Below are 24,175 nucleotides of genomic sequence, written 5' to 3'. Positions count from 1 at the left end.
AAGCAGCGAGAGAAAAACAATCCATCACATACAAGGGAAACCCAATAAGACTATGTGTAGATTTCTCAGCAGAAACCATGGAGGCTAGAAGACAGTGGGATGATATATTTAATTTACTAAAAGAGAAAAACTGCCAACCAAGACTCCTATATCCAGCAAAATTGTCCTTCAAAAATGAGGGAGAAATTAAAACATTCTCAGAAAAAAGTCACTGAGAGAATTTGTGACCAAGAGACCAGCTCTGCAAGAAATACTAAAGGGAGCACTAGAGTCAGAACTGAAAAGACAGAAGAGAGAGGTATGGAGAAGAGTGTAGAAAGAAGGAAAGTCAGATATGATATATATAATACAAAAGCCAAAATGGTAGAGGAAAATATTATCCAAACAGTAATAACACTACATGTTAATGGACTGAATTCCCCAATCAAAAGACATAGAATGGCAGAATGGATTAAAAAACAGGATCCTTCTATATGCTGTCTACAGGAAACACATCTTAGACCCAAAGATAAACATAGGTTGAAAGTGAAAGGTTGGGAAAAGATATTTCATGCAAATAACAACCAGAAAAGAGCAGGAGTGGCTATACTAATATCCAACAAGTTAGACTTCAAATGTAAAACAGTTAAAAGAGACAAAGAAGAACACTATATACTAATAAACGGAACAATTAAACAAGAAGACATAACAATCATAAATATTTATGCACCGAACCAGAATGCCCCAAAATACTTGAGGAATACACTGCAAACACTGAAAAAGGAAATAGACACAAATACCATAATAGTTGGAGACTTCAATTCCCCACTCTCATCAATGGACAGAACATCTAGACAGAGAATCAATAAAGAAATAGAGAATCTGAATATTACAATAAATGAGCTAGACTTAACAGACATTTATAGGACATTAAATCCCACAACAGCAGGATACACCTTTTTCTCAAGTGCTCATGGATCATTCTCAAAGATAGACCATATGCTGGGTCACAAAGCAAGTCTTAACAAATTTAAAAAGATTGAAATCATACACAACACTTTCTCGGATCATAAAGGAATGAAGTTGGAAATCAATAATAGGCGGAATGCCAGAAAATTCACAAATACGTGGAGGCTCAACAACACACTCTTAAACAACCAGTGGGTCAAAGAAGAAATTGCAAGAGAAATTACTAAATACCTCGAGGCAAATGAAAATGAAAACACAACATATCAAAACTTATGGGATGCAGCAAAGGCAGTGCTAAGAGGGAAACTTATTGCCCTAAATGCCTATATCAGAAAAGAAGAAAAGGCAAAAATGCAGGAATTAACTGTTCACTTGGAAGAACTGGAGAAAGAACAGCAAACTAATCCCAAAGCAAGCAAAAGGAAAGAAATAACAAAGATCAGAGCAGAAATAAATGAAATTGAAAACATGAAAACAATAGAGAAAATCAATAAGACCAGAAGTTGGTTCTATGAGAAAATCAATAAGATTGATGGGCCCTTATCAACATTGACAAAAAGAAGAAGAGAGAGGATGCAAATAAATAAGATCAGAAATGGAAGAGGAGACATAACTACTGACCTCACAGAAATAAAGGAGGTAATAACAGGATACTATGAACAACTTTACGCTAATAAATACAACAATTTAGATGAAATGGACGGGTTCCTGGAAAGACATGAACAACCAACTTTGACTCAAGAAGACATAGATGACCTCAACAAACCAATCACAAGTAAAGAAATTGAATTAGTCATTCAAAAGCTTCCTAAAAAGAAAAGTCCAGGACCAGATGGCTTCACATGTGAATTCTACCAAACGTTCCAGAAAGAATTAGTACCAATTCTCCTCAAACTCTTCAAAAAAATCGAAGCGGAGGGAAAACTACCTAATTCATTCTATGAAGCCAACATCACCCTCATACCAAAACCAGGCAAAGATATTACAAAAAAAGAAAACTACAGACCAATCTCTCTAATGAATATAGATGCAAAAATCCTCAATAAAATTCTAGCAAATCGAATCCAACAACACATTAAAAGAATTATACATCATGACCAAGTAGGATTCATCCCAGGTATGCAAGGATGGTTCAACATAAGAAAATCAATTAATGTAATACACCATATCAACAAATCAAAGCAGAAAAATCACATGATCATCTCAATTGATGCAGAGAAGGCATTTGACAAGATTCAACATCCTTTCCTGTTGAAAACAATTCAAAAGATAGGAATACAAGGGAACTTCCTTAAAATGATAGAGGGAATATATGAAAAACCCACAGCTAATATCATCCTCAATGGGGAAAAATTGAAAACTTTCCCCCTAAGATCAGGAACAAGACAAGGATGTCCACTATCACCACTATTATTCAACATTGTGTTGGAGGTTCTAGCCAGAGCAATTAGACAAGAAAAAGAAATACAAGGCATCAAAATTGGAAAGGAAGAAGTAAAACTATCACTGTTTGCAGACGATATGATACTATACGTCGAAAACCCAGAAAAATCCACAACAAAACTACTAGAGCTAATAAATGAGTACAGCAAAGTAGCAGGTTACAAGATCAACATTCAAAAATCTGTAGCATTTCTATACACTAGTAATGAACAAGCTGAGGGGGAAATCAAGAAACGAATCCCATTTACAATTGCAACTAAAAGAATAAAATACCTAGGAATAAATTTAACTAAAGAGACAAAAGACCTATACAAAGAAAACTACAAGAAACTGTTAAAAGAAATCACAGAGGACCTAAGTGGATGGAAGGGCATACCGTGTTCATGGATTGGAAGACTAAATATAGTTAAGATGTCAATCCTACCTAAATTGATTTACAGATTCAATGCAATACCAATCAAAATCCCAACAACTTATTTTTCAGAAATAGAAAAACCAATAAGCAAATTTATCTGGAAGGGCAGGGTGCCCCGAATTGCTAAAAACATCTTGAGGAAAAAAAACGAAGCTGGAGGTCTCAAGCTGCCTGACTTTAAGGCATATTATGAAGCCACAGTGGTCAAAACAGCATGGTATTGGCATAAAGATAGATATATCAACCAATGGAATCGAATAGAGTGCTCAGATATAGACCCTCTCATCTATGGACATTTGATCTTTGATAAGGCAGTCAAGCCAACTCACCTGGGACAGAACAGTCTCTTCAATAAATGGTGCCTAGAGAAATGGATATCCACATGCAAAAGAATGAAAGAGGACCTGTATCTCACACCCTATACAAAAGTTAACTCAAAATGGATCAAAGATCTAAACATTAGGTCTAAGACCATAAAGCAGTTAGAGGAAAATGTTGGGAGATATCTTATGGATCTTACAACTGGAGGCGGTTTTATGGACCTTAAACCTAAAGCAAGAACACTGAAGAAGGAAATAAATAAATGGGAGCTCCTCAAAATTAAACACTTTTGTGCATCAAAGAACTTCATCAAGAAAGTAGAAAGACAGCCTACACAATGGGAGACAATATTTGGAAATGATATATCAGATAAAGGTCTAGTATTCAGAATTTATAAAGAGATTGTTCATCTCAACAACAAAAAGACAGCCAACCCAATTACAAAATGGGAAAAAGACTTGAACAGACACCTATCAGAAGAGGAAATACAAATGGCCAAAAGGCACATGAAGAGATGCTCAATGTCCCTGGCCATTAGAGAAATGCGAATCAAAACCACAATGAGATATCATCTCACACCCACCAGAATGGCCATTATCAACAAAACAGAAAATGACAAGTGCTGGAGAGGATGCGGAGAAAGAGGCACACTTATCCACTGTTGGTGGGAATGTCAAATGGTGCAACCACTGTGGAAGGCAGTTTGGCGGTTCCTCAAAAAGCTGAATATAGAATTGCCATATGACCCAGCAATACCATTGCTAGGTATCTACTCAAAGGACTTAAGGGCAAAGACACAAACGGACATTTGCACACCAATGTTTATAGCAGCGTTATTTACAATTGCAAAGAGATGGAAACAGCCGAAATCTCCATCAACAGAAGAGTGGCTAAACAAACTGTGGTATATACATACGATGGAATACTATGCAGCTTTAAGACAGGATAAACTTATGAAGCATGTAATAACATGGATGGACCTAGAGAACATTATGCTGAGTGAGTCTAGCCAAAAACTAAAGGACAAATACTGTATGGTCCCACTGATGTGAACAGACATTCGAGAATAAATTTGGAATATGTCATTGGTAACAGAGTCCAGCAGGAGGTAGAAACAGGGTAAGATAATGGGCAATTGGAGTTGAAGGGATACAGACGGTGTAACAGGACTAGATACAAAAACTCAAAAATGGACAGCACAATAATACCTAATTGTAAAGTAATCATGTTAAAACACTGAATGAAGCTGCATCTGAGCTATAGGTTTTTGTTTTGTTTTGTTTTGTTTTGTTTTGTTTTGATTTTACTATTATTACTTTTATTTTTTTCTCTATATTAACATTCTATATCTTTTTCGGTTATGTTGCTAGTTCTTCTAAACCGATGCAAATATACTAAGAAATGATAATCATGCATCTATGTGAGGATGTTAAGAATTACTGATTGCATGTGTAGAATGGTATGATCTCTAAATGTTGGGTTAATTTCTTTTTTTCCGTTAATTAAAAAAAAAAAAAAAGAGAAGGGGTAATTGGAGCTGAAGGGATACAGACTGTACAACAGGACTGGATATAAAAACTCAGAAATGGATAGCACAATACTACCCAATTGTAATGCAATTATGTTAAAACACTGAATGAAGCTGCATGTGAGGTATAGGTTTTTTGTTTTTGTTTTTTTTTTTCTTTCTATTATTGTTTTAATTCTTATTCTGTTGTCTTTTTATTTCTTTTTCTAAATCGATGCAAATGTACTAAGAAATGATGAATATGCAACTATGTGATGTTATTAAGAATTACTGATTGTACATGTAGAATGGAATGATTTCTAATTGTTTTGTTAATTCTTTTTTTAATTAATAAAAAAAGTGTGAATGCAATTAACAGCACTGAAATACATATCTTAATATGATTAAAAAGGAAATGTACTGTATATATTGTAACAGAATAAAAATTAAAACAAAAATCCATGAAAGTATACTACACAAACAATGAACCCTAAATTAAATCAAGGTCTGTAATCCCACAACTTCTTTAATAAAGAAAATTAAGCAAAAAAAAAGAAAGTTAAATTCATCAAAGGTGTTCTGGTCACCATTAATTATTTCTTGCTAAACCTTGTTTTCAGAAATAATGCAAACCAGATAGAGAAACCTCATTTTCAAGGTCACACATTGCCAAATCAACAGTCTTAATTTGACAGATGTTGCCTAGCAAAGTGTTTACAGTAAACATTTACAGATCTGAATTTTGTTGCCTTAATTAATCATCTCTGTACTGGGGAAAGTAGACTAAAATAAACACAAAAGAGCTCTCCAAGATGGTTTTAAATCACTAATGAGGACGAAAGGGAACCATAGGTGCCAAATTGCCCCAGAATTCCTAAATCATTACAGTATGCAGCAGTTTCAGACTAGGCCTCCTCTGCCCCTAAATTTCTGAGTTAATAGGAGAATGGTGAAAACATTTCTCTCCCAAATAAGTCAGTTACTATTTTTTTTTAATACTAACAACAAACAAGGAAAAGAAATAGGTTGCTTGAAGCCAAAATGATCTGAGAGCTCTTAAGTAAACATATCAAATGAATGTCAAGCTATTTTAGACCAGTACTTGTTTTTGGCTTATTGGTTGGTTATTCTTGATGCCTAGGGAAGCAGAACTCTCCTCTGTAGTTAAAATAATAAGCTAAGTAGTACTCCTGGGGTCCCAAAGGGTATTAGCTATGCTAGTCCATTTATTCAAGCCCTCTCCTCTCTCACCAGGCTTATGGTAATAGAACAAGAAGTGCTGACACTGAATCAGGGTGTCCCAACTTTCTGTTTGATCACAACACCCTAGCTCTCACCTGCTTCCCTCAGTCAAAAGCTTATGTCCTTGAACATGGGAGGAAGGACCATATATTTAAGTCTTCTACAAATGCTTATACTTTTGGATGATGGCTGCCCAATTATTATATCACAGAGGACTATGAACGTAGCCACCAATGCAGAAGACCCATCCAAGGTATTGAAGCCAAAACATTTTCATAACTTACCACCACCTGAAACACATTTTTAGTTCCTCTATGTACTGACAGCATTTTTAAAGCTGTAAAGTTGAAAAGGAAAAGGCAATTGTGAGTTAAATGAAATGAGCATACTTATTGACTGAAAATCATGTGGAAAAAATACCTTATCTGAGTGTCAGGGGTATCCGCTGTTACTCTAACACTTCCAATCAGTGATAGTCAAAGCACACCCCTTCCTCCAGTCTCTCAACACTGCCTGACACAGGGCTGGGCATGCCTCTAAGGACAATATTTGCATTTTACATTTATTTATGGATTTCCGGATTGATGTCTGCCTCCCCTTTGACACTGTTAATTCCATAAGGGAAGGGGCCACATTTGTTTTGTTCACTGATGAATCCCTTTGTCCAGAACAGTGTCTGGTCCACAGCATTTCATTAATTGGGTGAAAGGAAGGAAGGGAATGAGGAAAGAAGGAGCTTATGGTCAGAAGTCAGCTACTGGAACAGGAGAAGTGCTAAATACAGGAGGCCCTGTGGTAGGAAGATTGATAATCTCTGGAATTTGTGAATATATTCCCTTAAATGGCCAGAGGGTCTTTGCAGATGTGATTAAATTAAGGGTCCTAAGATGGGGAGATTATCCTGAATTATCTGGGTGGGCCATAAATGTAATCCTGGTAGGTTTGATAAGTCAAAGAGAGTGGTAGAAGAAGAGGTCAGACTGATACTGTGTGAGAAAGAGTCTGCTGGTCATGGCTGGCTTTGCAGATGGATAGGGATCACAAATCAAGGAATACAGGTGGCTTCTAGATACTGAAAAAGGCATGGGAATGGGTTCTCCACTAGAGCTTCCAGAAGGAAACCAGTACAGCCACCACCTTGAGCTCAGCCCAGAAAGATTGCTTTTTTATTTCTGACATACAGAAGTTCAAGATAATAAATTTAAGTGCTACATTTGTAGTAATTTGCTACAAAAAGCAATAGGAAACTAGTATAGGCCCCATAAACACTTTCTTTGTCTCCACGTTACTAGGGATTCCTTTGGCTTCTAATGCATTTCTAATTCCATGTAAGGAGCCAGATTTTTCTGCAAGGAATAATAATTATAAGACTAAGGATAATACAATTAGCTAACAATTACGAAGTATCAGCTAATACATAATAGAGTTTTCATAAAGACTCAATGTGATATTCTATATTAAGCATTTACCATGTAGCAGCTCAAAATGATGCTGTCTTTAGACCCAGAGAAAGGTGCCCTGTACTGAATTCCATGTTTGCTGTACAGAGTCCCGGATAAAAGAATCACATACACACAGAAATTAATTTATTTTTAAAAAATCATCATGAGTCCCTTTGTTATTCAGGATCTTGCTCTCAATGCTGGCTCGGTACCACCCATAACCCTAAATGTCCATTCTCATGACTAATTCTGTTCAATTCCTATGTCTCTTGTCCTATGTCCCCAAACAAAAGGAAACTACATTGAAATGCAGACATGAGGGAAGACACTGTTTCAGAGTACAAGGGAGGATTTGAGCAGTGAAGTACTTAGATAAGAGAAAAGACAAATCAGCTTATTTTCTTCTCTGATAGCATGGATGCAATGGATTCTTCTGAAATATTGTTTCCCAGCAGTACCAAGCAATGATTCCTCTTTTTTGTTATGTTCATGGTTCTAGAAGTATGAGCAGGGTGTTCATAAGAGTTGAATCTAGCAACTGAAAATCACTTTCCAATATTAAGTGATTTATGCTTTCTTATTTTCAATTTATATGAGTTAAAGAGTTGATACATACCAAATTTTGATATCAATTCTTTACATAAGCAATTATAAGAGCATTGACAACTAGAATTGTAAATAATTTTATTTTTATAAGCTGCATTTTATCTTATAAATTTTTAAACTATTATTAAAATAATTTTACTTTTATTAAGCTAATAACCATTTAAATTTTAAAAAGTAAGAAGACATTTAAATTTTATTGAAAAGCTTTGTTTACATAACTGGTATAAATTTTTTATATTTGTTAATTATAATTTCTATTTTTATTTTAAGGTTAAAAGATTATTTTGAATATTTAAAAGAAAAATAACATATTAAGTATGTCAACAAATTTTGGTATTTTATTTACAACATGTAATTTACATTGCTATAATAATATATTCAAATTTTGCACACTTTAAGTACAATTACACTTTTAATCTTTTTTGCATTACTTTCAATAGAACAAAAATTATGTGAAAACCCCAATTATAATAGCATAATTATTTTTCTGAGAAAAAGAAATATTATTGAATATAATATATAATAATTTGTGGATTAGGCATGCCTATTATTTTGGAGTTCATTCAAACATTGCCCCCAATCAACAGAACATTCAGATGCAAGTAATGATATTTTAATTGTCTGATATTTTGCCAACTGTGATGATATAAAAAGCACAATTTTATACATTTCTTGTATAGTTATTTATGCAGCTGTAGTTATCAAAATTAGAGGATGGAAAATACTTCATTTAACTGTTTTATAGGTTGATTGATGATTATTAAATATTTATATTGGCCTCTGTTTGCATTTTGGCTCAGGGTCCTGCCCATTTTACAGATGAGGAAACTGGGACATAGAAAGGCAAAGAAACATGCCATCCAGTGTAGTGATTTGAAACTGTATTTACCCCATAAAATTATGTTCTTAAAGTTAATCCATTCTTATGGGTATCAACCTATTATAAGTAGGACATTTTTAATAGATTACTTCAGTTAAAGCAAGGCCCAGGGTGAGTTTTAATCTTCTTAATGGAGTCCTTAATAAAAGACGTGAATCCAGGGAATGGGGAAGGGAAGGGAGAGAAAAAGAGAGAGAGAGAGAGTGTCCACACATGCACATATCAAGTCATGAAAACAAGAAGCTGAAAGCAACAAAACTTGTAAGAGAAAGGAGAGACCAGCAGATGCTGCCATGTGCCTTGCCACATGACAGAAGACCCAAGGGTCACTGGCAGCCAGTCTTTGGGAAAAAAAGCATTGCCTTAATGATGCCTTGATTTAGAAATTTTTCTCAGCCTCAAATCTATAAGTTAATAAATTTCCATGGTTAAAAACCAATCCATTTTATGGTATCTGCTTTGAGCAGCTTTGCAAACTAAAACATCCAGGCAGTGGTGTACTGGTAAACAGGCTGTACAAAATGAATGAATGAATGGTTTTGAAAGACTCTAATTTGTAGCATTTGATGATTTCTGTGGTGTAAACACTCACATAGCCCATTTCAAGCTATCAATGCTTTTTCACCCAACTTTGAAATCTCCTAAACATTTAACAGATTCTCATAAACTGTTGTAAACTGACTTCAGCATGCCACTGCTAAGCCATAGGACCAGTAGATAATGGGAACAGAGGTTTGTTTCTGGGTTATCCTTGGACTCCAGAGCTGTGCCCCTCAACTTGGACATGTGTTCCTTATATCTCAGTTCCGTTATCCTCTAACTGTTTGACAGGTGACCTTAGTAGCAAACTGCCTTGAAATCTCTTCATTCCCACACACTTAACCACATTCAATATGAAGAAGTCTAAATGTATTTGAAGTATGTCAAATGCATAGCTAATGATTGTGGTAAGTTCATTTGAAATTTCACACTTTCTTCTGAAATGGTTGCACTCATGCTTCATTCAATCTTTAAATAGACATCATTTTAAGGGTGTGATGGCAAACCCATTAGTGGTTATGTGATTTGCCTAAAGTCACTGTGGAAAATCTCAAAATCTCCAGATGACAGGAAACTGTAATGGTAGAGACTGTAGAATATAAGTCAGCAGGAAGAATACATTTTACTTTCGAATATATTCTTCTAGGGGGAATACCAAAGAATACAGGTTATCTAGGAAAAGGACATTTGTCCAGGCCGTCCTTATTCTTAGCAATGGGCCAATGGGTTGCTTCTTGTGTAGGTTCCTGCAGGACCCCTATTTAGAACAGGGTCCCCCTTGTCCTGCTATCTTTCTGGCATTCGAAGAAGAATGAACACAATAAAATAGAACCTTAAATGCTAAGGATGTAGTTGTGGGGCAGAGTAAAGTGTCTTATCTAGTATCTCTTTAGAGTAGATTGTTTCTTTGTCCATTTTTTCTTTCCTTCTAGCGATACAGGCTGACTCTTTGGAAGGACACCGATGAAGGAAAAATGAGGAAGGTGGACTTGCTAATCAACTGGAAAGAGGCAGGTTTCTGATGAGCAGATGCATCAAAACACCATGCAATTTGTGAAGTCAATCATCTACTGGAACCCTTTTACTGCATGCAGTAGGACACTGAGGTCCCTGAGGCAGCTTGTAGGAGCAGAATTAAGCTAAGTACCATGCACATAATTCAGCTTTAGAGTATGTATGGAAGTGCGAGACTGAGAGGCAGAATCCAGTAATGAGAAATTATGAATATTCCCTTCCAATTTCAATTGTAAATATCCTTTTGGTATTCAGAACTTAAAAGTTATAGCTGGGTCACTGGGTCTTTTTAGCATTGCTGATACACCCAAGGTCACCTAGCCAATTATTTCAACAAACAAGCCCCCATATTGTAGAGCTGGATGCTGTGGGATGAGTGGCTTAAGAATGCATAGCCTTGGGTTCAAATTTCACTTCTTCCACTGTTCAGATATGTGATTTATGACCTCAAACTACCCTAAGTAGCCATTTGTGCCCAAGGGGTTAAATAATATATTTTTAACAACTTTTCCATGTAATTGTTATCAAAACTCAAGTTTGGGAAACAAGTCTAATATCCTCCTATTCAAAATATGGCCCTGGCTGTCAAAACCCACATCACTGGAGAGCTTATCAGAATTGTAGAATCTCAGCTTCAGCCCAGACCTACAGAGTTAGAATCTGCATTTTAACAAGATCCCCAGGTGATTCCTGTTTACATTAATTTGGGAGGATCCCTGCTCTGATCTTTTTCTCCCACCACTGATAAGTAGCCATCTGACTTGTTCCCGAACATCTATGAGCAATTACATTTAGTAGACTACTCTTGGTAGGGAGAAGAAGGATATTGCTTTGCTAAAGGATGGTAACTTTAATATTTTGGACTTAACTTTAAAATGTGCCCATTATCATTGAGGCCAGCAAGGAAAATGAAGAAATTCAACAGTCCAGTGTAAGTAGTGATTTCAAGAGAGTTAAAAAACACTTTGTGGTATATGTGGAACTTGGCTAACCATCTCCTTGGTTGGATGACTTGCTTTGCTATTTTTGAAGAGTAAACAGAGTGGAAGACACATAGCACAGTCCATAGGGAATTCCATCCTGGTGAATGAGGTAAGTTAGATTGTGTTCCTGTCAAGAATTTCATTTAAGAGATTGGTAGGAGGATGTTTTGTCATAATCTTTTCAATTTTTTGAAATTATGCCTCTGGGATGCTCCCTTCTGTTATAGTAGGAAAAGCAGTCAACTCGCATATCTGGAAGCCATGGTTGCTTTTATGAGTTCAGTGAACTATAAACCACATCAAAATACATATTCTAAGGGTTTATAGTTGGTTCAGTGGTAGAATGTTTCATGTGGGAGATCCAGGTTTGATTCCCGGACCATGCACCCCCCCAAAAATATACATATTCTAAAATCTTTATTCACAAACAATTTGAGATTTAACAATTCCAATTTCATGCAGCTGTAGGTTTTACCATCTTCTCAGTAAGTTTTAAGCATTTATTGATCTACAAATTGCTTTTCAGGCCGACTCCAATACCCTTCTTAGTCCACACTCAGGCTGCTGAAATTGGCCTTTGGCACAATGATCAACCTATATTTAATGGGTAGAATGTTATTTGCCATAAATATAGCCTATCATAACAGCAGCTTTAGAATACTGCTGATTAAATCCCTGAACCCTTTCTTTGGTCTCCTAAATTACCAAATTATTGGCCCATTACCACAACATTCTTTAGATGACTCCTATCAGAGGACAAGGAACATATTGTCAAATGACAATGAATAACTATAGCTAACATATAATGATTTACAATTAATAAAACATTTCAGATACCTAATCTCGTTTGAGGACAGATATATATATTGTCATTTTCCCCTTAGTTTAGATGAGTAAAATGAAACTCAATTGACTTCAGAAAATTGCTCAAGGTCACATTGGAAGTAAACTGTGAAGTTAGAATCCCAATTCCAACTTCACATTCTAAATATGATTTTCTTTCCACTAAATAACCATGCCTTCAGGTGGTTTTGCATATTTACATTAGGGATGTGCCCTACTGGGATTTGGGCTGGATTTTTTCTTGTCATTCAGCCTAACTGTCATCCAATTGCATTTCAGATGAGAAGCCAGCAACTAGTTGCCCCAGAATTCCCTTACCCATATAGTTCTGGGTTGAAGTCTGTCAAGAAGAGAGTCTCTTGAGTACTATTTGGAACGTAGAAAAGAAATAGAGGATGTCATTGTATGTAAGCAGATGCAGACAGACACAGCAGCAGACCAGATATTTGAAGCCATTTACTGGGGAATTTTTTGAAAGTTACCTGCAACTAATGAGGCTTCTGGCAAACACTGAAGAACTTTGACCTTTTATTCCCCAGAACTTATAATTCTTGTGTATACCCCCAAGTTCAGTGAACAGAACTCTTTTCACTAATAATACATTGAATAAGGAGGATTGTGGGAAGATGGTGAAGTAAGGAGTTTCAGAATTCAGTCCTTCAGCCAGAACAACTATCAACAGGAAGAAATTGTGTGAAACAATTATTATGAAACTCCAGAGGTCAGACAATGCTGTACAGCATCCAGGGAAGAGTGAAAGGAAGAGGCTGATACATTATGATATATAATAGTAAATTTCTCTCTCTTTGGGGAAGCTATTGGCATCCATCCCCAACTCTCACAGTAGGCCCACCATGGAGTCCAGTCCCTGGCTAACTCACTGGTGACATAAAGGGATGTAAAAGTCTATATCCCCAAGAGCCCAGGTGGGTGCAGCTGATCACTGATAGCAACTTCAGATCACTGGAGGCACAGCTCTGAGGGTTACCATTATTTCCACCCACTGTGGACAAAAGCTATGGCAGAGGAGGCCTAAAGATGCTATGCTTTCTAAGGGCTTCAAGAGACTGTAAGTTGAATAGCTACATTTTCTGGGAAGGCCAAGAGAGGGCTTTGGAGAGTCAAGGAAGAAGCTCTTTTCATCCTTCCTGATCACCTCTCCAGGGCACTTTGGAACTGGTGTGTGCCCACTTCATGGATCCCTAGTCCTGTTTGGGCTGGGAAAGAATGACTTGGGAAAGTCCTCTCCAAAAGTCCTCTATAGCTCTTAATGCTTATATTAAAATGGAAAAGAGACTTCAAATCAGAGACCTAACTGCAAAACTGCAAAGAGTAGAAAAAGAAAATCAAAGTAAACCAAAAGTGATCTGAAGTAGGGAAATAGCAAAGAAAAGATAAGAGTAGAGATAAATGAAATAAATTAGAAAAAAATAGAATTAGTTTGTTGAAAAGATCAATAAAATTGAAAAACCTTTAGCTGGGGTGACAATGAAAAAACGTGAAAGGATACAAATTGTGGATATTAGAAATGAAAAGGGAAACATTACTACTGATGATACTGAAATATAAAAGACTGCAAAAGGATACTATGAACAATTGTAGACCAATAAACTATACAACCTAGATGAAATGGATGAAACTCTTAGAAACACACAAACTACCCACATTTGACTCAAGAAAAAATAAAACTCAACAAAGAAGTTACTAATAAAATGATTGAATCAAAAACTTCCCAACAAAGAAAAGCCCAGGACCAGATGGATTCACAGGGGAGTTTCCAAGTAAATTTAATGCCAATTCTGCCAAAGTCTTCAAAAAATTGAAGAGGAGGGAACACTCTTCAATTCATTCCATGAGGCCAACATCACCCTCATACAAAAGCCAGATAAAGCTGTCACAAGAAAAGACAAAAACAGTATATCTTATGACTATAGATATGAAGCTAACTTTGTTTAATATAAAGTGTTATTAATCCATGAGTTACTATTTAAAATTAATGATTTTAATAAAAAATTATTTGTATGAGACTTCTGACTTGGGGAGCCTAATGATGGCCCCACCATTGCTCAAGATATTCGTGGACCTCATCTTGTGGCACTATCCTTGTTGCTTCTCTTATGATGGTAATCTGAGTGCTTGAATGCTGTACTTGTCTTGAGGACAATCAAGATGAAATTTGGGTCCATGAAAGTGTTGTGACTGTGCGTCCTTTCTTATGGGCTTGGTTGACTTACTATACTCCTATGCACCATCATAGTTTTCAAATACTTCAAAATCAGTCCCCTGTCATGCCATTCTTGTGCCTGTGTTCTATGCTCTGGAAGGAGAAGCTAACCTTCTTTCAGAGGATTGCAACTATTTTAACTGAACTTGAACCTTTAAAAAACCACAGGTCTCATAGTCTCTGAAAGATTTCCTGGCTCTTTCAATTTTATAATCCTTTCTGTGTGTGAATGTAAATAAGTTCTTGTGAAATACCACCTTATTGATTGACCTGCTTCAGTCCACCTTAAACCACTAGTCCAAAAAGGAGTTAAGATATCATAACTTGCTCCACCCTTGTGATGAGTTCCCAGTATAAACAAAGCATGCTTCTCCTTATTCTCCTTCTGTCAGTGGTGATAGAGAAATTTTTATTCCCCAATTTAAGTGTGATTTTGTTCCATTTCCTAGTGATTCCCAGATCGCTTAAGCTTAGAAACAAAAGTTATTTAATTTCTTCAGCCTCCTATTGACTGGTTTTTGTCCAGTAGGTACTTGATTAACATTTGTCTAATTGAATCACTAACACTTGTCTCATTATTGTACAGTCAGACTTCATATACTAGACCACAGATCTCTTACATATTCCACAAACAATTTCAGTTTCACACTTTTCAAAATCTGAGGTTGTAATTGAATATTGATTTTTCCCCAAAGCAGGGAACTCTAAGAAATTCATGTGGCCCTCACTCACCACACAAATGTATGCTCTTTCCTACTATTCTATGCTTGTCCCAGCAAAAGGAGGCCAAGTACAGTGGGTTTGTTTCTAGGGTTGAAGATAAAAATACACCAATCCAGCCTTCCTTGCATGGCTGGATACTCCTGTGGCTGGGATTTTGAAGGCCTATGTCTAGATATGAAAAGCATTGCAAAACTAATGAACTCAGATGGAGATCACAGGAAGGTCATCCCATTACCTAACCCACACCCCACAGATGGAAGAGCATACCTAATATCCATTTACGTTTCTGATGACAGACTTGAAACTTCAAATATCAATAAAGGGCATCCATTCTGCTTAATGCAAGTATACCACTTGCAAATAGTCTGAGCTATTAAAAAGCAAGGTAGAAAATAGTGCCAGACTGGTCTTCCTGTAGATTTTATCTTTTGAGCCTTTAGAAGTCGATGAGATCCAACAGAATGTCTAGTCACATTGCTTCATTTTACCCAAGGGATGGCTTAAGGGACTTGAGTGAGTACAGCACAGCAGTTAAGAGCATGGACACAGGAGTCCCAGGAAAATCTTGGCTGCAAGACTCAAAAGCTGCATGACCTTGAGAAAATACATTAGGTTCTTTGCCCATTATCTGTCAGAGAGGTCAATGGCCTCATGGGCCTGAGATAGTGCCTGGCAGACATAGATAGTGGGTGCCCAGTGCCAGGGAGCTACTGTTGTTCTTGTCAGCTTGTCAGCTTTTAGTCCTCAACCAAGGGCTGCATTCACAGAGTTCCTGTAGCTCTGTGCCCTCATCTACTCTCAACCTCCAGGAACCATGAGCAGCTCCTCAGCTTTCCCATAAGGCTATTGATTCCTTTGAAATCTGGACAAGGCCCTCCTGCTTCTTGCCACAAGCAGTTAAGTGACCATGGGGCAATGGTGAAACCTTGTGTACAGGAGAACAACCACACCCATACATGGGAATGAAGGACCTGAACGTGCTTTAGCAGGTATGATAGATGAGGCTGCCAATCCCTACTGAGCTGAGGCAGAAACTGTCTCAACAGGCACAGTTAGTTGTCCAGGTCTTATGAAAAGGAAGTGATAGAGTATGTCAGAACAGGAAAGGAAAGGACCTGGGGAGGGATACAGGAAATACTGGTGCATTGGGGTGCCAGGGGCATTGCATACATTGGAAAGCGAAGCCAGATGTAATGATTTCACTCCACTTTGTCCACACTGGTCTCCTTGCTGTCCCTGGACCATGCTAGGCTCATTTGAAAATTAGCTGTCTTTACATCCTGGAAAGCATTGCCCCTGTATATCTGCCTGGCTGTCCACCCATCTGACTTTTTAAGTCAAATGACACCTTGATATCAGGGCTGGCACTGGTCATCCTTTTAAAATTGCAACTGACCCTCACCCCAAGTGTTTTAGCTTGTTAATGTTGCCAGAAATGCAATATACTTAATTTATTAAGTTACAAGTTTATAGTTTTAAGAACATAAAAATGTCCAAACGAATGCATCCAGAGAAAGATAACTTGACTCAAGAAAGGGCTGATGATGTTTGAGGTTTCTCTGTCAGCTGGGAAAGTACATGGTAACATCTGTTAGCTTGCTTTCCTGGCTTCTTATTTCAAACAGCTTCCCCAGTAGTGTTTTCTTTCTGTATTTCCAAATGTCTGTGTCAACTCTGAAGCTTTTTCCAAATGGTTCCCTCTTAAAGGACTCCAATAAGTGACCTACCTTGAAAGAGCAGTGACACATCTCCATGACCTAATCAAAAAGTTCCACTTACAATTTGGTGGGTGACATCTCTATGGCAATAACTTAATTAAAATTATCCCACCCAACAATATTGAATTTAGATTAAAGAGTATGGCTTTTCTGGGGTGCAGAACAGTTTCAAACCAGCACATTCCACCTTCTTGGCCCCCAAAAGATTTGTTCTTTACATACACAAAATACATTCATTCCATTACAATATTACAAAGCCTTAAATAATTTCAATAACAATACAATTCAAGTCAAGACCAGTACAAAACCTCATCAAAGTCAATTACAGGTATAGTCTGTTCTAAGGCAAATTTCTCCTCTTGTTCTGGACCTGTACAACTCAGAACAAGTTATCTACTGCCAATATATAAAGAAGGAACAGTTATAGGATCAGTAATCTCATTGCCATAGGGGAGATTGGAAAAGAAACATGCACCAGCCACAAACAGTTCTGAGAATCTACAAGACAAATTCCATTAGATTTCAAATTCTGAGAGTTATTCATCCTCAGGGTTTTACAAAGCATCAATCCCACCCTTTCCCAGTCCCTATATCAGTCTTGCTCTCTCCAAACACTGGGATGAGGGTTGAAACATTGAGGCACATTGAGGGTACCACCTTTCCCTTGGCTCCACTCTTTCCAAGCACTGGGACAACATCTGGGCTCTTTGCCATCTCCAGGGCACATGCTCAACTCCTTTAGAACAATGGGTGATTGCTAGGCTCTCTCTCTGAGGCCTGAGGCCCCAAAGCTCTTCCTGAACATTGAAGTAGAAGGTCTACCCTCTGCTTCTGGGGAAAACTCATTCTTTCCACATGGATGGGTGGGTCCATTCTCCTGGCACAAGATTTCTTGATTTCAGACCTTAGCCCCCATGGTTCTTCTTTGAAGGCATTCTTCCTTCACTCTTTTCCTTTTCTGTCTCTTTTAGTCCAGACTGGCCATGGTTCCATTCATACAGTTCACCCAAGAGACTTGCCAGTTTTCTATGCAGTATGCAGGGGTCTCAGCCATCGGATGATAGGATTTTCCACAAATCCTTTCTGGATAAATCCATATCTAATCCTGGCTTGTGCTGAAATGGCTGACTGGTTCCATGTTTGTTTAAATCCTCACATGGGGATTATTCTCTTGGGACTTGCTTTCCAAAACCTCAGAATTTTCCAAACTATCAATGCTAGTTTCTTTATACTCAAGAGTTTAGTTCTCAACTGACCTCTTATCTATTCATTTTACTATAAGGAGAAGGTAGGCTGCATTTTCCACATTTAGTTTGGAATACTCTTCAGCTAAGTACCCTAGCTCACTAGTTTTAAAACCTGACTTCCATCCAACAACAGTAGTCAATTTTTGCCAAATTCTCTGCCACTTTAAGAGCAAGGAAAACCTTCCTTCCAGTTTGCAATAACACATGGATTATTTCTGTATAAGACCTTAATAGAAGGATCTTTAGAGTCCATATTCTTACCAACAGTCTCCCCAAAGCATTCTAGGCCTTCTCTATCAAACTTCTTACAATTCTTCCAAAATCTTCCCCTGTGATCCAAATTTGCAAATCAAAAGCCACCATCATTGCTCAGCCATGGCTCTGTCTGTTCTTGGGAAAGAGGGTTTTCACAACCTTTTCTGACAGCAGCAACTAGTTAGGGAGTGGATCCAAATGTTCCCTGTGAGAATGGGGTAGGCACTGGCAGCCACTGGGCCAAGAGAGCTACTCAAAGTTCTTAACAGTAATTTATCAGGCTCTTCCTCACACTCTTTCCTGGATGCTGTACAGTGTTCCTTTGGTTTCTGGAGCCCCAGAACAGTTGTTTCAGATAAGTCCTGCCTGTTTACTAGCTGTTTTAGAGGAAGCACTCTGGCATCTTCCCTGGAAGTCTCTGTAGGACTCAAGAGAACCCATCTTGAGTTCATGATTGGTTCATAGTTGAGAATTACAACTGCATAGTACCAGAAGGAGCTGGGTCAGGCTGAGTGACTACTAGTTCTAATAATAGATACAGCGTGAATGTTAACTGGTAAAAATACATGAGTCTAATAGTTGTAAAGGAGTAGGTTGAGGAAGTAAGATGACTAACTGAAAGTCACTTCCCACCTCAGAAGGTATAAAGGGGACATATTTAAAGGTACATTGAGAAAATAAAGTATTCAGTAGCTAATAATGGAGAACTAGATAGAGCAAAGAGCTGATTTCCTATGTACAGTACTTCCTCATCATGGAACCACTTCATATTACATATGTTCATATTGTTTACCTGGTGAATCACACAACAAAAATGGTGTATGCCATTCTAATGTTGGAGCAGAGATGTTCAAAGAACTGTTCAAGTGAGTCAAAGTTAATTGGTTTCCAGTCATGGCTTCCTAGAGTTGGGGTGAACTTTTCTGGAGAAGTTTCTCTGCATGTGTGGGTTATAAGATAACCAGTGACTTATCCACTCCACTGTCTTGACCCTCCTTCCACAGCTGTTTTATTCTAGAAAATTCTCCCACCCACGGGTAAGAAGTAAGTTGAGTAGTTGCAATGAAATCACCCTCATTTCCACATGAGTGAGCTTGTAATAATCTTATTTTATAGTGGGGTTGCCACATTTTCTGACCCCATATCTTGACTCCATGTTAGGGGGGGACATGGAGTGGGATTTGGGGCAGCATTGGAATATGGGTATCTGGTAGTGGTGCCTGAGAAATGGCTGGGTTGTCCAAATTATGCACTTAGTGAAAGTGCTGAAGCCAGGTAAACCAATCACAAAATTGTAAACCTCAGGCCTCTGATCAGTTCAGAGGTGGAAGTGGGGAAAGATACTCTGTGATCATGTGCACTTGCATAGGGCTTCTTTTATTGCATGCCATTGGCGATTGGGTAGTGAGATGAGAAAAAGTAATGACTGCCTGTGGAAGTGTCATCATCCTTTCGGCTGACAGAAATTCTGATAGAAATTAAAGAATCAGCTTTTTCAAAATATCAGAAGTGCCTTCTGAATCCATAGCAGCTTTGATTTATATTGTGTGACCACAAAAACAGAACATGGATTAATGATTAGAATTTAAATACACACATAAGCAACACAAAGAACCATTAGACTTTGCTAAAAATGGAAATGACTGCTTTACAGAGCTGAGAGTTGACTATAGCTGGAAATGCTTCAGCAAGGTCCAGACAAACAATTATCAGGAACCACTAAATTGGGTTGAATGCTTGGATGGATGTCATTTTATATCTTCCTGTGCTAGTTTGAATCTGTTGCATACCCCAGAACAGCCGTGTCCTTTAATCCTCATTCAATATTGTTGCATGGTATCTTTTTTATTGTTTCCATGGTGATGTGATCCACCCAATTGTGGGTGGTAACATTTGATTAGATGGTTTCCATGGAGATGTGTCTCCAGCCATTCAAGGTGGTGCTGCTTACTGGAACCCTTTAAGAGGGAGCCATTTTGGAAAAATGCTTGAGAGCCATCAGAGCCGAGAGGGCCACCAGAGCCAACAGAGCTCACAAAGCCAGGGACCACTTGGGGAGCTTCATGAAACAAGAAGCCTGGAGAGAAAGCTAGCAGACATCACCATATTTCCCAATGGACTTCCCAGTTGAGAGAGAAAACCTGAATATCATTGGCCTTCTTGAAACAAGGTATCTTTCCCTGGATGACTTAGATTGGACATTTCAATAGCCTTGATTAAATTTGGACATTTTCACAGCCTTAGATCATGTAAACTTGCAACTTAAAAAATTCCCTTTTTAAAAGCCATTTCCATTCTAGTATATCGCATTCCAGCAGTTTGCAAACTAGAACACCTTCTAACTCTGAGGTAATATGGTCCTTACTTGATTAAAATTATGTAATGATGGACTCACTGAGGCAGCCATGTAATAGTGATGAATTGGTCTCCATAGTGCATTTTAATTCGTCTTGTTACTTGATCTTTAAGCAGCAGTGGGCAGGTTATCACTCTTTACTTCCAAAAATACTGTCTTCACCTGATTTCTGGAAAATCACTATCTCCTTGGTTTCCTCCTACCTTTCTGAATGTTTCCCTTGCTGGATCCGCCTCAGCACCCCAACTTCTAATCATTGGAGTACCTAGGGTAGGTCCTTTGATGTCTTCTCTTTTCTATTTACAGTCACTCCTCATGCTCCAGGGCCATGGTTTTACACGGCACCTATATTCTGATGACTCCCAGGTTTATTTCTCCTGCTAAGACTCCTGCCTTGGACTTCTGATTCACATACTAAGCTACTTTACTCAAGATCTGATTTTCCCAGATAACCGTACTCTTCTGAGGTTTTCTCTTTCTCAGTAAGTGATAATAAATTATTTTAATTTCTCTTTCCTAAAACCTTAGGGTCACCCTTGACTTCTTTCTTTCTCTCACACCTCACATTCAATTCATGAACAAATGCTTTCGACCATATCTTTATAGTGTATCTGGGATATGGCCACTTTATTCTTTGTCCACTACTTTGATACAAAAAGCCTTACAAGGGTTTTAAAAGTTTTGTGCAATCTGTCCCCTTTCCTCTGCAATCTCATGTCCTACTGCTATTCCCCCTCATTCTGTGGGCTCCAGATAAGGTAAGTAGAAAGCATGTACTTATGTTATGGTCTTTGTTTTCATTTACTGTTCTTTGATTCTGGGCTGTTCATCCTTTAGCTAGGGCTCATTTATTCACTTCCTTCATGTCTTGACTCAAATATCAGTGAGGCTTACCATAGCCACATCATTTAGCATTGCAACTCCCATACAATCCTTATCCTCCTTACATAATTTTTCCCCATAACACTTCTCATCTTCACTTAATGTCCTCTATATTTTCCTTGTATTGTCTCTGTGTCTCCTCCACTAGAATGAAAGTGTCATAAAGGCTCCAGATTTTGTCTATTTATTTATTTATTACTATATCCCTAGAGCCTAGAAGAGGTGCTGGTATATAGTAGGCACTTGGTGCATATTTATATAATAAATGGCTATGTTAATTAGGATATAGATTTGATTTGTTTGCAATAATGAGGATCCAAAATAAAAGTGGCTTAAACAATATGGAAGTGTTTCTCTCAATGAGTGAGAAGTGGTCCTTCTCACTCATTGTTCTCTTATTTGTAAGATAATGTACTTACATTTGTAAAGTAATGTACATGATGGTATGTCTGAGACGGTCCACCACCACTAACTCTTCATTCTAGTCTGAAGGAAGGGAAAAAGGGGAAGAGGTGGGGAAAAGAAAAGAAAAAGGGATGCCACTTCTACTGATATATATCCCATTGACCTTAGTCACTCTGTCATACATAGCCTGAAAGGAGGCTGGGGTATTGTGCCAGTCTGACACTATTTTGTATGCCAGAAAACCCATGCTTTAATCCTGATCCAATCATGTGAAGCCAGACCTATTGTTTAGTGTGGAAAACATTGATGGGATTGTTTCCATGGAGATGTGACACAAGCAGTTGTGGGTGTGAGCTTTTGATTAGATTACATCCATGGAGATGTATCACAACCAATTGTGGGTGTGACTTTTTGATTGGATGGAGATGTGATTCTATCCATCCAAGATGGTCTTGATTTGTCTATTGGAGTCTTTAAGAGACTTCATGAAAAGGGAAAGAGTGGAGAGCTGACAGAGATACTTGGAGAACAGATGCTTCAGAGCCAACATGGATGCTTGGAAATGCTTGGAATGCTGACAGAGCAGATGCCTAGACTGGGATGTTCAGAGCGAAGCAGACATCACTAGGTGCCTTCCCATGAATTGCTAAAAAGCCAGAACCCAGAGTTGTGTCCTGAAGGAGATAAGTGAAGGCTTACAGACATGTAGAGAGGAAACCACTGGCATCAGAAGGTGGAAGCAACAGAATCAGGAACGAGGACAAGCAGATGCCAGGTACATTCCATCCCATGTGACAGACACTGGCCTTGCTTTGGAGTTATCTTTTACTGGATGCCTTAGCTTGGACATTTTTTTGGCCTTAGAACTGTAAACTTTCAACTTAATAAATTCCTATTTTAAAAGCCATTCCATTTCTGATATATGGCATTCTGGCAGCTGTAGCAATCTAATATAGGTATACAGCTTTTACTTTTGCAAACCCATGTGCACAGCTGAAAACCAGCAGTTCTGTTACTAAGAAGGAGGCGAGAAGAGATATTGGGGTCTGTGCTGGTTTGAAACAATTATGTACCCCAGAAAAGTCATATTTTTCTAATCCAATTTTGTGGGGGAAGACCTATTTTTGGGTGGGACCTTTTGATTAGGTTGCTTCCATGGAGATGTGACACTGCCCAGTCAAGGTGGGTCTCAATCACTTTGCTGGAGTCCTTTAAGAGGGAGACATTTTTGGAGAAACCACAGATGCTTGGAAACTGATGCTTGGAAATCTGACGCTTGAAGGCAGAACACGCTAGGAGATGCTAAGGAAGGGTTCGCAGGGGCTGAGAGAGTGATTTTCAAATCAGAAGCCATGAAAGTAGGGCCAGCAAACATTGCCATATGTCTTCCCATGTGACAAGGTAACCCCGGACATGATCAGCCTTTCTTTAGTGAAGGTTATCCTCTTGTTGATGCATTAATTTGGGCATGTTCATGGCCATAAAACTGTAAATTTGTAACCTAATTAATTGCCTTCATAAAAGCCAACTCATTTATGGTATATTGCATTCCAGCAGGATTCGCAAACTGAAACAGGGACCAACTAGCCAGTTTCTGGTATGCTCTCCAACAAGGGACTGAGATAAACAACCAAAGGATTAATTATACATTTTTTCAATCTGAGTGCATCCATGGGTATTTGTTATTCTTTCCTGCTCATTTTGGAGTATTCTAGAATGAGTAATAAATAAATGTTTTCATGGAAAAGAGAAAAAAAAATCACCTCTATTAGAGCAGAAATCATTATTTCCTACCTGGTTGCAAAAGATTCCTGGGCACATGGTGTATGACCTGTGGCTTTAGGATTGGGGCAATAACATCCATGGCATTTTTTCTCTCTGGCAACAAGTGATGAGTTATCATTCAGACTTTAGTAACCTATGATTTGCCTTCATTTCTCTGCTGTTCTATCTCACACATTGACAGGTCCCCCCAACCCCATGTAATGTAGCCTATCACAGAATATTCTGCAAGGCAGACACTGTCTGCAACCCAGATGGCACCTGGACAGATCTTCTCTGCTTCTAGGGCACACAGCCTTCCCTGGAACTGGACAATATTTTCTATTATGGGTTTAAAGCTCTTTGATGATCATTTACTTTTCTTTCATCTCGTCTGAAATCTCTGTTTTGATCAAAGCA

The sequence above is a fragment of the Tamandua tetradactyla genome, chromosome X, assembly GCF_023851605.1.
Source record: "Tamandua tetradactyla isolate mTamTet1 chromosome X, mTamTet1.pri, whole genome shotgun sequence".
Taxonomy (NCBI): Eukaryota; Metazoa; Chordata; class Mammalia; order Pilosa; family Myrmecophagidae; genus Tamandua; species Tamandua tetradactyla.
This window is presented reverse-complemented; position numbering follows the sequence as displayed.